At 43.6% G+C, this 15,646-nt stretch overlaps 1 long non-coding RNA gene across 1 annotated transcript in view; it reads left to right on the top strand.

The window, feature by feature from the left end:
• Positions 1–806: 806 nt before the first annotated feature.
• Positions 807–15,646, top strand: part of LOC119243683 (uncharacterized) — a 58,180-nt gene continuing 43,340 nt past the window's right edge. Inside the window, exon 1 of the long non-coding RNA XR_008551578.1 lies at positions 807–964. This is a non-coding gene — a long non-coding RNA (uncharacterized LOC119243683). The remainder of the gene's footprint in view (positions 965–15,646) is intronic.

Here is a 15,646-nt window from a genome sequence, read left to right as displayed (position 1 = left end):
GACCCGAAACCGCCATGAACGGTGCTGAAAATGCAACATGGAGTCTTGGGAAGAGCCCGGGGCCGGGGTCCCTTAGGTCACACCCTCCGCTCACGGAGTTCACGCTGGGGTCACCAGCCGCCAAGTGGGTTGAGGCCACTTTTAAATAAAACAGGAGCAAGGGCCCCGTGCCCCTGGGCGCGGCTCCCGAGGCGGCACGTCTGCCTTGGGGCGTCAGTCACGGCGCCCTCAGACACGCGGCGCCCACGAGGCCCGAAGTACGCCGGCCCGCGTCAGGCCACGTCAAAGCCGCAGGCGGGCCGAGGCGCGAACACCAGCACACACAGGCCCGTGCGAGCCCGGGACGCCACGGGCGGCGGCTCACCTGGCGCTCCTCCGGCTGCGTCTCCTCAGGGACCGCGACGCCTCTTGGGCGCTGACGCCTGCGTTCCAGGGCCAGGCCGCGCGCTGGGCTGACAGGGGCAGGAAACTGCAGAACCAACCAAGAAAAACAGAAGCGACAGGCACTCGTTTAAAAGAGAAGACGAGCTGCGGCCTCCTGAGGCGCGTACCTGAGGCGCGTACCTGAGGCATGAAGGCGACGGAGGCCAGCCCGGGCCCAGGTGCCTGCCCGTGCGCACCCGCCGAGGCACCGCCCCAAGCTCCGCCCAGCGGCCTGGCCGACCAATCACCGTGACTGTCGCCCCTGAGCCGCCCAGGCTGCGCCAATCAGAAGGGGCCTGGCCTGCGGGCTTTGCATAGCGGACCCCAGTGAGAACATATTGGCCCCTCCCCTCATGTATAAGCTGGGGCCCCTCGGCGGGGAGCGCAGGCAGCAGCGCGTCCAGCGGGATGTAGAGGCTCGTCCTCCGGCTGTCGCTCCCCCATCCCACCCCAGGCTCCCGGCTTTGTTGAGCGGGAGAGACACCCCGGCCTGCGAGCGTCGCCTGAAGGTGCCGTCAGTTCGCGCGCGCTTACACGTGAGGTAGGTTCGTCGCTTCCTGCCGTCGCTTGTGTGAGGCCCGTCGGGCCTTGCGTCACGTCAGGGTTTGACCTTCTGTGCTAACGGTTTTCTTGGAAACTTCGATAGAATTCGAGGCCACTTTTCCGTCGCCCCAGTTTCGACTCTGGTCAGCCTTCGTGCTCCCCGGGCGCCCCTGGGCTTCTGGAACACCCCCACCCCCCATTCTGGAACTCTCGCGTCCTGGCGGGACCTGGGCCTTGTCGCCGCGTCTCCTCAGGCGCGCGCAGGCCGCCCGCCTCGCGGCCGCCCGCGCCTCACGGCCACCCCGCGGCCTCCCAGACTCCTCCCGGCGAGGCCCACTCCCCTCAGGGCTCGGCCCCGCTTGGCCACGCCCACCTCGCCTGCGGCCACCTCAGCGCCCGGGGCCTGTGCTCCTCTCAGCGAGAAGCCTCTGCCCCGCCCCCCACCCAGCTTTGCTCTCTGTCGGCTCCCGTGGCCCTCGCCCACCCTGGCCCCTACCCCCACAGCGCTGCCTCCGGGCTCCCAGCTTCCCCCGTCGCCAGCCCAAGCCGTTCGCCCCTCGTGTGTTCGGGGTGTCTGCCTTGTCGCCCCCTCCCCGCACACCTGGACAGCCAGGGCTTCTGCGAGACGCAGCGCTTGACGGCAGGGGCCCCCCAAAACGTGCTCTCGCAGGTACCCGGGCACTGTGGCCTCCCAGCTGGAAACCTGACCTGAGGTTTAAAGAAACACTGTCAAGTTCCGTTTTATGTTTAATTTCCCATCAAATTTCTTTTAAAAATAAAAAGCGATGGGTAGTTACTAGGCTTACCTCACAGGGCACGGGTCATGGTCACGCCGCCACTGGCTGCGGCTCCTGCCCCTGGTTATGGCTCCTCTCCCTTGGGTTACCACTCTGCAGGTGTTAGTGAGGAAAGAAGGTTTATTTTTTTTTCCAACAAAGCAAAAACGGACAGTTATAAATCAGAGACATCCTGCAGGGGAGGAGGCGGGAGAGGGATCACAGGGAGGGAGGAGCACAGGGGACCGAGGTGATGGTGCACGGGTGCACTGGGGAAGGAAACTCTGGGGACTGCACCTGGGGGTGGGGGGAAGCAAATACTGTTTTAAAATTAACAGTGATGTAAAAAATATATTAAACATAAAAATAAAATACATTTTAAAGTTAAAAAATAAATAAAGATAAGCTTAAAAAACAAAAGGAAAGAAGGTTTAGGTGGTTGAGGCGGACGTTCTGAGCTGCTCGGGGTGGAGTGGGTTGTGGTGAAAACCGCAGGATGCCTTCTCACTGGACGTGTCACACCACCGCAGGTGGTTGGAAAGCTAAGGGCTCCAAGCTTCAAGCATCCGTTCCTTTGGGTAAATACCTATGAGTGGAATCGCTGGATCATATGGAAGGTCTGTGTTTAGTAGGTCCAGAAATCTCCACACAGCTCTCCATAGTGGTTGGACCAGTTTGCACTCCCATCAGCAGTGCAGGAGAGTTCCTTTCTCTCCACACCCTCGCCAACATTTGTTGTTGCTCGTTTTTTTAATATGTGCCATTCTCACTGGTGTGAGATGGTATCTCATGGTAGTTTTGATTTGCATTTCCCTGATGACAAGTGATGTTGAACATTTTTTCATATGCCTGTTGGCCATTTGCATCTCCTCTTTGGAGAAGTTTCTTTTTAGCTCTTCTGCCCATTTTCGTACTGGATTATTTTCTTTGTTTTTGTTGAGTCTCATCAGCTCTTTGCAGATTTTTGTGATCAGTCCTTTATCATTAGTGTTGGGTGCAAAAATTTTTCCCAGTCGCTGGGGTTTCTCTTTGTTGTGGTTATTGTCTCTTTTGCTGTGCAGAAGCTCTTTAATTTGATGTAGTCCCAGCTGTTTATCTTTTCCTTCACTATCACTGCTTTGGGTGATGTGTCTGTAAAGATGTCTTTGAGGTGCATATCAAGTAGTGTTTCGCCTATATTTCCTTCTATATATTTTAAGGTTTCAGGTTTTATGTCTAGTTCTTTAATCCATTTTGAGTTGGTTTTTGTGCATGGTGTGAGGTAGTAGTCAAGTTTTGTTCTTTTGCATGTAGCAACCCAGTTTTGCCAGCACCCTTTATTAAACAAACTTTCTTTGATCCAGTGCATATTCTTTGCTCCTTTGTCAAAGATTAGTTGACCAAAAATCTGTGGGTTTATTTCTGGGTTTTCTATTCAGTTCCATTGATCCGTGTGTCTGTTCTTGTTCCAATACCATGCAGTTTTGATTATTATAGCTTTGTAGTATAGTTTGAAATCTGGGAGAGTGATACCTCCATTCCCTTCTTTTTTTTTTTCAGGAGGGTTTTGGCTATTTGGGGTTTTTGGTGGCTCCATGTGAATTTCATCAATATTTTTTCTATTTCTTTGAAGAATGACATTGAAATTTCAATTGGAATAGCATTGAATCTGTATATTGCTTTTGTTGGATGGCCATTTTGATAATGTTAATTCTTCCGATCCATGAGCAGGGGATGTCTTTCCATTTCTTTGTGTCTTCTTCTATTTCTTTTAACAGTGTTTTATAGCTTTCTTTGTATAGGTCCTTTACTTCTTTTGTTAGGTTTATTCCCAAATATTTGATTTTTTTTGTTTCAATAATTAAAGGAATGGTTTTCTTGATTTCTTCTTCTTCAGATTTATTGTTTGTGTATAGGAAGGCTACTGATTTTTGTGTGTTGATTTTGTATCCTGCCACTTTACTAAACTGATTGATTAATTAGTTTTTCTGTGGAGTTTTTGGGGTTCTCTATGTATATTATATGATCTGCGAATAGCGATAGTTTGACTTCTTCCTTGCCTATTTGGATTCCTTGTATGTCTTTCTCTTGTCTTATTGCTCTGGCTAGGACTTCCAGTATTATGTTGAAAAGCAGTGGTGAGAGTGGACATCCTTGTCTTGTTCCACATCTTAATGGGAATGGGAAAGCTCCCTTCTTAAGAAGCTCCAGAGTTCTTACAAAAAAAAGAGTCCAGTCAAGAACCACAACTGATAATCAAGTTACCTGTCATCTCCGATTTAAATAATTTCTGACTAAAAATCATGAAAAGTGAGTTGAACTTTTTTTACTTCTTATTGAAATATAGAAGTAAATTCTCTTTTCTGAGAATACAGTTCACATATAATGCCATTCAGCCTTTTAAAACATAAAATTCAATAGTTTTATTCTGTTCACAAGATTGTGTGCTCCTCCCCACTATCTGATTCCAGATGATTTTCATCACCCTGAAAAAACCCAGCACCCATAAGTAGTCACTCCCCAACCTTTAAGTCCTTGCAAAAACTATCCTGCTTTTTGTCTGTATGGCGTTGCGTTGTTCTGGACATATCCTATAAGGAGAATCCTGCAATGCATGACCTTTTGCATCTGGGTCCCTTCACTTAGGATAATGTTGTCAAGGTGTGTCTATCTTTGGCAAGATTTGTTTCTTCATTCCAGTGTATTGATACCTTTCATATTGTTTATCCATTTATCCACTGTTGAATATTTGTGTTGTTTACACTTTATGTTTTGAATAATGTTGCTGTGAACATTCATGTACAAGTTTTCTGAGAACATATCTGTTCAATTCTATTGGGTATATACACATGAGTAGAATTGCTGTATTATATGGTAACTCTTTGATGTTTTGGGGCTCTGTCAAGCTGTTTTCTGAACTGGCTGCACTGTTTGACATGCTCACCAGCAACATTGAAGGTCCCAAACCTCCACATTCTTTTTAACAGAAAATCTATTTGATATTCATTTAACTTAGTTTCTTCAGCTGTGGTTTGGTATTATACAAAGCATCTTAATTACACAGTAGAGTTAAAAAGATCTTTTACAAATTGAAATGTGGCACCCTTGTCTCCAAATATGTTAATTGCCATAAATTTGTTTAAAAATACACATTAGGGGTCTCCCTGGTGGCTCACTGGTTAAAGACAGTGCTATCAAGCTATTGCCAGCCACTGCAACACGAGTTCCATTCCCAGCCGGACAGAGAGGTGACCCACATGGCACAGCAGACCTCTCCTCTCTCATCTGCAGCTCCCTTCAGCAGTGTATTGAGTAGATCTGCCTGTTCTGCTCCCCACTCTGTCTCTGGTGAATCCTCTCACACACACACCCTTAGCCCCGCACCTCTGACCTACACCCCAGCTCTTATATGCGTAAATAAAAAAAATTTAAAAAAAATACACATTAAGTGCATGTTTGACACTGAGCTTTCCACAAATACCACAAAATACATATAATAGACTACACAGGTCTGGAAAAATCTAGCCAGTATATAGTTCTTTGCTCACCATTAACAGTTTATTATGTGAAATACACATACTGACTTAGAATTCCTAGTTTCGGAGCCCCATGGTACCTGTAAAATTTTAATATATTGCAACAAATAAAAAGCTCAATATATAATTGAAATTTTGATTGTAATGCCAGATGCCTAGATATTTTGAATAAAAGAAATTAAAACAAAGCTTTTGATCATGTACAAAACAAAGGCATCCTATCAGACACTGAGAGATCTGATATAACTTTAAAAAGAGCTTCTCAAGCTGTCTGTAGTATAAAAACAACTTTTTAAAATTTCAGTCTGCTTCAGACTAATACTTTTAAATATACATAATTGGTTTGTTGAGTTACTATAATCCTTCTTAAACTTGTACTCCTAGTTGCTGTATGTAAGTTCCCCGTGGACTGGGTAATCGTGAGAGCACTGGTCTGTGGCCCTCACTGAGAGCAGCACTGCTTCAGGAAATCTGTGTCTTGTACTCATCTGTATGCCTCCTCAAGTGGCACAGAGTGAGCACAGGTAGCTCACACTGATTGCTAGTTAAATTGTTTTGGTCCACCCGTTTCAATAATAAAGAGTTCCAACACTGAAAAGACATGGATTCAGAATGCAGGCAATAAAAGCTGGTTAAGACCAGCTTCACCTAACCAGTAGTCTACAGGGACCGTGGTTCACAATGACAATATTCAGTATTCAGCATTGAAGGGCGATTATGGGTTTTTCATTTCACATATTTACACCTTAACTCTCTTAAGTAGAATAACATCACTTACAAAACAAATATCATATAGTCCAAACAAAGTCATAAGTACAGGGAGAGCCATTTTTAGCTCTAAAATGACAGTTTAAATGTTGAACTTTGATATACAATTCACAGATTATTTACAGAAAGAGCTTCTGAATGTTCCTAAGAATAACCCTAGTTTTTTTTTTAAGGGGGAGGGGAATTTGAAAAATATTTTTTAAAGCCCCCTTATCTGAAATGCTAAAAGAATGAGAGAGATTTGAGAAATGGCCCACAAATGGACTATGGCAACCCTGAGATTTCATAATACCCCTGCCTTTATACATGGCTTACAGAATAACACTTTACATCTCTCCAAACCCCATCAGCCAGCCCAGTGAGACACATCACTGAGAAGGTCCTAGGGACAGAACTGTTAGTCTCCAGTTCTGTCTGAGGCCTGAAAACCAAGAAAGTATGTATGTGAACCCATCTTCACCTGAGTACACTATCCCTTTTCACAATAAGTGTGGCAGGTGGGCTGGAGCAGAGAGGGGTGTTGTGTCGGGCAACACTACGCTGACAAAGACACGGGAGTCATGGGGCAGGCTACACAATGCAGGATGCTGCTTGAAAGCAAGATCCTGGACATTTTTATTGATAGAATACTCAGACAGCATTAGCTACGTGAGTTAGGAAGACAAGGAGAAAAGCATGGGTGACACTCAGGAATGTCATCTAGGGCTTGGGGGGACACGAGTGTGCTGACCATGTTATTAGCTTGATGACCAAGTGTTGTCATTGAAACCAGATCCCAGACCCCTAGCCATGGTCCTAATCTTATCAACAAGGCATTCCATTGGCTTCTGGGGTCCCTTGTCGTACATCGGTCGTTGCCCCCCACCCCCCGGTCGTTCCTGGTCATACCTCATGATGTATGGGTTAGGAGTAAGTTTATGCATCTGTCGTCAGCCCCCCGGGCATTCTGGTTATACCTCATGATGCATACCCTTCCCAGAGTGATCAAGCTTTCTCCTCCTGATTAATTTGAAAGGTACCTCGTAAGGTTTGGCTCATATGACTGTGACTGGACAATTCTGACCTTTGTATAAGAATGCAGAACTTAAGGTAACCATAATGGTGACTGAACAGGCCACTTAACTCTAGCAGACCCACAGAGGGGCCCAACTGAAATGGGGGACACCCTGTGTACCCTGATTACAACTGCAACCCCACACCCCAAAATCAACAGGGCAGCCTTTTCATGGGATGTGTTACTTCTCTCTTACTTTTTGAACGCAGTTATTTTATTCCCTGAATTAAAAAAATAATGTAAAACTATGAGTCTGTTCAATTTAGATCCTCACATGGTAACAATAATTAGATCATTATATGATTTCTAACTTTGCTTTCCCTGCAGTATTATTCTGCCAAAGAATTTTTAAAGTTAAATGGCTAAAGTTTCTTATGTATGTGTAAAGACAGAAACTCCCACAGGACAGTGATTTACGTCATGCAAGATGGTGCTTTATATTACAGTACTGACAGTAGTAGTTTGTCTCGTTTGTACAGAAAACCTACTGTGTAGAAAATGGAATGTGCTAGTTACTAGCAAAGTACAATCATTCACCAACCTTTTACTGGTCAGCTTGTTTCTCTGCAACTCTCACAATCACACACATGTAATGCACTCACACACCACACCAACTCAATGCATGCTTACATTCACACACACCCCACACTTGCACACACACCCCATGTGTGACTTGATAGAACAGCCACTCCTTTTGAATGCCAGCACAGTTGCTAGCATCCAGGTAAGATTTGAAAATCATGGTCAAACTCTCTCCCCCATTCTCATATAAAATTAATTCCTTATTTTCAGACAATATGTGGAACCAGGTCCAATTCTTGAAAACTGATCAGTAAAAGGCACAAACTAAATATTTCACCTGGGCCTCCCCTGGTGGTGCAGGGCGTTGAGCGCCATGCTGTGAAGCTGTCTGCAGCCTCTGCAGCACGGGTTTGATCCTGGCCAGCCAGCGAGGGTCCCACAAGGTGCAGCAGGCCTCTCCTGTCTCGCCCGCTACTCCCCTCAGCAGTATATTTCGTCAGTCTGCCTATTCTGTTCCCCGCTTTGTCTCTGGTGAATCCTCTCACCCTCCCGCGCATCTGGCCTGTACCCTGTTTCTTGTACTAATAAATAAATCTTAAAAAAAAAAAAAACTGCATTTTTACTTGACACCTCATCACTCACGTGGAAAACACCACCAAGGTTCTTGGGCGTGTTTTCCCTATGTGATTTCCCGGTATTACCGTCTCTAAAGTGAGGGGTTCTTTCCTGTAAGTAGGACTTGAGTTTTAAATTCCGCCCTTATCTCTGCAGTATGCAACTAAAACTAGCTGTCTGGTGAATTATGGCATTCTGAATTCGATGTTGCTTTACCAGCAAACAGAAATCATATACATATTTCCAGAGGCTCTGGGTAAAGTGTACACATAGGTGTTCTGCCTACAGGCTGCAATGACATCTACTGCTTTCTGTTCGTGTTCCTTTACAGTCCTCTCCACATTCCAACCAAATGATCCTTTTTAAAAGCTAAATGACAGTGGTATGCAAACTTCAGGAGAAAGTCTGCCTGCTTCTATAAAAGAAAACACCCCTACTCTATCACTCATCACTTCTACTGCCAGGGATTTGCCCAGGAGAAATTAAAGTGTATGTTTACAAAAAGATCTGTACAAGAATTCTCACCACAACTTATTCCTCACTGTCAGACAGTACAGACAAAAGGATGTGGTGTCTGCATAATGGAATACTATGCCACAGTGACAGGAACGTGTTACTGATCCATGCAATGACCTGGTCAAGCTTCAAAAAGAGCACATGTGTGAATATATTTATTACATTGCATTAATCTATGATGAGAAGAAATAAATATAGTAGTTGTCCCTGGGGAATTTTTTTAACATTAATTTTTTCATACAAATAAAAAAACCAAACCTTTAGATAATGATATACATTTCAAATTAATTAGAGGTAAATATACTGGGGCTTAGAAATTAACAAATGCATTTAAAAAAGAAATGCAGGGCCTCCCCTGGTGGTGCAGCGATTGAGCGCTGGGCTGCGAAGCTGCCCGCAGCCTCTGCAGCACCAGTTCGATCCCCGGGCGCTGGCGAGGGTCCCACATGGCGTGCAGACCTCTCCTGCCACCTGCTTCTCCCCTCAGCAGTGTATTTCATCAGTCTGCCTGTTCTGTTCCCCGCTCTGGCTCTGGTGAATTCTCTCACCCTCCCGCGCTTCTGACTGTACCCAGTGCTTGTATAAATAAATAAATACATAAATCTTAAAAAAAAAAAGAAACAAACAAACAAAGACAACAACAAAAGTCTTAAGCCACTGGGTTCAGTGATTCTTTAAAAAAAAAAAAAGAAATGCATTAAAAAGTGGATAGACTAATGGATGCAAAAGTGAATAGGAATGTGATAAAACAAGCTTGTTTAAATGGTAATAGTTAAATCGATGGACATTTAGGTGTTCAATATGGAATTCTATCCACTTTGTTGTGCTTCAAATCATTATAATAAAATGTTGGTGGCTTTTTTTCAATAATAAAATGAAAAAAATAAATGTTGGGTAGGGGGAGCAAATGAGATATCTCATTTGTTATGAGAAAACCTGAGGCAGCTTCCCTCCTCACTCAGAACAATCTCCTGTGCATTCCCCGTGGCCTCTGCTTGTTCTGCTCTCATCAGTACTTCTCACCATGCTGCCACTCAGCTCCTGTGATCCCTCACCCAGGCTCATTTAGCCTCCAGTGTCCACAGGGTCACATATTCGGGGTGCTCTTCTGCCAGCTCCAATCACTGCTGCTCTTTTTTAGTTCCCTGCTCTCAGCTGTCCTCTCCCCGAAGGACATTCCTTTGTGGGCAGGCAGTGTTAACACGCCAGGTGTCCCCAGGCTCCTGCTGTCACAGCAATCCTCTTACCCCAGTGTCTGTTCCAGACAGCCAGCAACTCTCCCCAGGGAGGTGCTGGTTAGCAGCCCACGTACCTCATCATGTAAGGCTCACAGCCAGTACAGAAGGATGACATCAAACGGGAAAGAGCACACGTGTTGGAGCATTATAGTAAGCTTGAACTTACATGTCCCAATGACATTCTCTAGGATATTAGTAATCTGAGCCCAGAAAAAACAGTTGAAGAAATAGTGTAACTGAACTAAGGCACAATAAATTGGATCAATATAATGGATATTACTAATTAATGTCATTAAAATGCAAGATAAATTGAAGGAACTCTCATAAAAGAGTAAAGGCCCTGAAAACATAAAAGAAAAACTAGGAGAAAGGGAGAACAGAAGTGAAAAATGCCAACATCTTAAAAGTAGAACTTGCAGTGTAACAAAAGAGAAAAATAATTTTTTTTATCCACTAACCAAACTGTGACACAACCATCTTAGTCGACAGACAATGAAGCCTGTCGTTCGTTTGTTTTGTTTGTTAGCATAACATCCAAAATGTTTGACTTGGATCTGTCACAGCCAGTGTGGACTAGCCATCTTCAGAGGTGCACAAGCACACACACACACATACATCAATCAGTAGAGTACTGGCATCGTTAAAGGTATAAATAATATCACATACAAAGCATATTTTAAATACTAGGGGGAAAAGGAACTCCCTGAAAGAGAGAAAACAGCAGTGTGAGTTGAGGGGGAAATTTAATACTGTTTAACAAGATATTTTAAAAGGTCTGCATGAATGAGTATCTCATACTATTGGATGGGGCAGTTTAATTTTATAAATTTGTCAAGTCTCATCAAATCTATAATCTCAAAATTGTGCAAATAAAAGTTCCAATGATATTTTACTAAGAATTCAATGAAGTCATTCTGAGGTTGATACGAAAAATGCCAAAAATTAGCTAGAGCATCTTTAGGGGAAAAACAACAAAGGCGAGGACTTCCTTGCCAGAGATTAGCACATATTATGATGCAGTAAAATGCACTGTAGTGCAAAGGTGGGAAGTGAGCAGTGCATGAGAATAGACAATGCTGAACTAGACCTTTGTATAGATGGGAATTTAATAGCGATGAGGACACACCAGCAATCTGTGGAAGAAGGAGGGACCATTGATTGAGAACATGGGAGGAAAAGCAAGTTGCTGTCTGGAGGAAAAACCTCATACCATGTGCAAGATGGTGTCCTCAATGGAGAAAAACCCAAAAGTGATGGCACATGCTACCTTTCCTAGAGACTGGCATAGGAGAGTATCTTTGTGAACAAGAGGAAAGACCTCCTAAATAAAATTCCAATGTTATAAACCATAAGATAAAATTTAATTAGTTTGATTAGATCGAAAGGTAAAGATGTTTTTCCAACAAATGTCAGTGTTGATGAAGTAAGCAAATGAGTGACAGATAGAGAGAAATATATGAAATTTGTAAGGATGTAGTACTTAGAATAGATAAGGACTTTATCAAAAACAAAAGACAAAAACTTATGAACAGGCAATTCACAGAAGAAACCAAACTTATTAGCAGTCAGAGAAATTCAGAATGATTTTTAATTTATATGCATCATGTTGTCAAACAAGCAGGATTGTGCCAAATTTTGAGGGATGTGGTGGTAATAGGCTCCCCACAACCCCACTGGCAGGAGTGCAAACTGGAACAGTATTTTTGTAGAGAAATGTGACACTGATAGTCTTAGGGAATGCTCTCAGGAATGTTCAAAAGAGCTTGTCCTGAAAGGATGTTGAAGAAAGCTGTCTCCCACAGGGAAGCTGACAATGTGATGTCACGGATGCACAGTGAAGAATTTTATACACTGTTTAGGACATTGCAATTCATAGCTCCATGCCTGGATCTTACATCAAGAAGCCATATTTTAAGTAAAAACAAAAAAGTGAGATGAAGTCTACAAAATGGGGCCTTCCCGGTGGCACAGCGTGTTGAGCGCAGCGCTGTGAAGCTGTCCGCAGCCTCTGCAGCGTGGGTTCAATTCCCAGCCAGCCAGGGAGATGCCCACATGGCGCAGCAGACCTCTCTTGTCGTGCCTGCTGCTCCTTTCAGCAGTGCTTTTGGTCCATCTCCCTGTTCTGTCTCTCGCTCTGTCTCTCGTGAATCCTCTCACCCTCCCTCACCTCTGGCCTGTACCCCAGCTATTGTACAAATAAAAAATAAATCTTAAAAAAAAATTAAAATGCACAGAAAATAACCACAAATAATTGGCAAAAAAAAAAAAATTGATCAATTCTACATGTAGCATTTATAGGACCTAGGACAAGAATGCGGAGGGAGAACACATAAATCTCAACATTTAAAATGTATAGATCAGACTGATAAATTGTTAAAATGTTTTATTATTTTATGTTTATCTTTTTAATGATGAAATTGAAAACTAGTCTATTTCAAATAAATATGTATTTTTTAAATATGTACATATACATATATGACTAAATTGTCACAAAATAGCGGCAATCAGACTCACTTTGATTACTGTTACACATGGTTGGTGTTCTGTTCTGGGCCAACTGCACACTATACTTGGCTGCTATGTGCAACTGCTGCAAATCACACCATAATTCACAAATCCTACTTGACCCACTACTTGCACAAAAAAAAAAAAAAAAAAAAAAAAAAAAAAAACAAGAAATGGACAGAAAGGTAAGTCTAGAAAATAACCACCTCAGATAACTCTTTTAGCCAGAATCTGCGTTCGTACTATCTGAGTGTAAGGATTTGGCAAGGTACTTTTGTTTTCTCCAAGCTAATAATTTTCACAGTCATATCCTCCCCGCAGCGCAGACCTTGTGTGCTCAGTACACGTACCTTCAGTGCATTCGGATGCAGAAGAGACAGGCTAAGGGTACTGCCTCAGGGCTGAGTGGTGTAAGGAGTGAATGTGGAAGGTCACAGGCTGTCCTGTACCAGTCCCGAGTTCTGGCTTCTAGAACTAGAGCTCCTGGATGTTCCTTAATAGGTTTGTTATTGGCTGTTTAGGTCTGCTAAGGTGGGACCCAGAGGGTCACAGAGTGGACGGCATCCATTGGATACGATAAGTGTCAATGGGGCCAGGAGTTCCGAGTTAACAGGAGAGCTGAACAGAATTAGGAAATTGAGTTGGAATAGAGAGATGGGAGATGGAGACGGAGGGGGGAGGAAGACATGATGATGGATGCTGGCGGCGGGGGAGGGATGAGAAAAAGCAGAAGGAGAGAGGAGAGGGACTCCTGGAGCAGTGATGATGGTCTGCTACAAGCCACAAAGATTGAACTTGACCTTTTCTGCCTGTCCTCAAACAAAAGAAGCGGAGAAGAGGAAAGAGTAAGGAAAGAGCCAATTATCTTTTGGAATTTGGGTGGTTTTGGGTGCAACTGTGTGACAGAATTCCCAGAGATGACAATGTTACAACCTTAACATTTCATTGGGCACCTACCGTCATTTAAGCATCATCATTTTGGTAGAAATTTTGTGTGCTTTCTCAGTTTTCCTGAGTACATTTCTTTGCCCTTTGATACGAAATTAATCTGTTTTTGTAGCAGACCAATTGCTCTGTCATCTGGGTAGATCTCCATTATATTCTGTTGCCAGCTGGTTTAATCTGGCCTAATGTTCTTTTCATAATGAAAGGTTGAGATGATCTTCAGCGTTGGGTCTCACACTACACCTATTTCTTTTTTTTTTTTTTTCCAAGATTGCGTTTCACTTTGCCATTGATTTCTCTTTTATTGTGTTATCCAAAATCAGTGAAGGGGGGGGGAGGGGATGGAGAAATCACATCTTAGGCATTAGAATCTCTAGTGGTTTAAAAGGGAAGAGAGGCCTAAATGAAGATAAGTGTTGTGAGTAGAGGTTCGTTAGTAAACACTTTTCTATGAGGACTTTAGCTTCCCTGTGCAAACCTGCAATTTCAGTTTGGGGACCCTGTAACACAAACTCAGTTGGCAGGCTAGCACTCCGTGCATGCTTCTCTCCAGCTCTTTTAGGGAGTCAAGACTGATAGTTTAATTGTTGAACTGTGACTCTTTTTGTGAAACAAAAGTATTGATTGCCTTTCATGCTGACGTCTTTCTTTTCCAAATAATTGTAGCTTTCTACCAGTGTTGTTGGACCTGTCACAAGAGTTTTGGTACTTAAGTGAGATTGCCACAGGGAACACACAAGGAGGAGTTTCACAGGCCAGCACAGCCCAGGAAGCAGCCACATGTAGGGACAGGCTGTTGAGGGAGGGTCTCGTCCACTTTGGGGCGGGGGACCCACCTGACCTGGTTTCAGACCTCGGAGCCAGGGTTTTTGCAGGACACGTGAAGGAACATAAGAGGAATGTGTGTTAGTGCTATAAGATCGAGTCAAGAAAACAAACCTGAAAGATTCGAATTAACACACTTCTAGAGATTTTTACATCTTTAAACTCATAAAAATTTTACAAAAAGTTGTCAACATAACTTATTCAACTTTATTGTCTCCTTTCGTTTTCCTCAAATGTTCGGAAATACAGTGCTACTAGAGTCTCAATTATTTAGTAACTGGTTATTCAAATAGTTGGATTTCTTTAGTTCCTTTGATCCTCCTCCTGTTCCTGTTTATTACGCAAGTCTTTCCTGAGGTTCAGAAGGACACAAAGAAGTAGGAATATTAATTATTCTGTTTCAGGAAACCTAGTAGATGTTTGAGAAGAAAATAGTGTGCTGTTGCTTTCATCAGGGGGATCCTGAGACGCAGAACCAATTTATTTATATATGTATATTATATATTATGTGTATTACATGTATATATATAGTGGCTGGCTGTCAGACTAAGAATCAGGGAAGAGTTTTAGTTCAAGTCAGAAGTACTGGCAGAATTTCCTCTTCCCTTTTTCCTATAAAGTCTTAAAGTGACTGGACATGGCCAACTCACATTTTAGAGAGGAACTGCTTTTCTTTAAAATCTACAGATTTGCATGTTAACCTCATATGAAAAACACCTTCACAAAAACATCTAGAGAAACAGGTATAGTGCCCAGCCCTGCTGCCACACCCATCACGTAGTGTTCAGTGAGGTGAGTACTTGTGGAGGAGCTGAGGAACTTAGCCTGAGAGTGAGTGTCCACCACTTGGACATTAAGTTCCCTATTTCTCAGCCTCTTAAAATGAAACTAAAATTTTCTTTGCTTCCTGGGATTATTGTGAACATTAAATGAGTTAGTTAATGGTGTTTAGCACTTTACAGGTGTTGCGGCAGGGGCTTTGTTGGTGCTTTGCGGCGGGAACGCGTGAGGGACACCGCAGTTTTGGCACAGGTTTGCAAGGCGAGACTCTGCTGCTTAAGCAGAAGTTCTTATGGCATTTATTGAAAGCACACAGACCAGTAAAAGGTGATCATGCGACAATGGTATGAGGAGTAAAGTCTGGAGGGTAGGATAGGAATGGGGGACAGTTTTACGAGGCACAGAGAAGGGGTGTTAGCCTGTGACGTTAGCACAGGCAGAGTTATCCTGAGACCACCATGGGGATAGTCACGTCATCAGGTCAGCAGTGGCCTGGGGGTCCCTGGGCCTGCCTGTCATTCGGGCTACACTCCGTAGGTGGTCAGTGAATGCCCTGCTGTGATTTTTTTTAGTAATTATTTTAAAGATTTATTTATATATTTATACAAGCACTGGGTACGG

The sequence above is a fragment of the Talpa occidentalis genome, unplaced genomic scaffold (genome assembly GCF_014898055.3).
Source record: "Talpa occidentalis isolate TD23 unplaced genomic scaffold, MPIMG_talOcc4v2.1 talOcc4.13, whole genome shotgun sequence".
Taxonomy (NCBI): Eukaryota; Metazoa; Chordata; class Mammalia; order Eulipotyphla; family Talpidae; genus Talpa; species Talpa occidentalis.
Note: the sequence above shows the minus strand (reverse complement) of the source record. Positions and strands in the feature narration are given on the sequence as shown.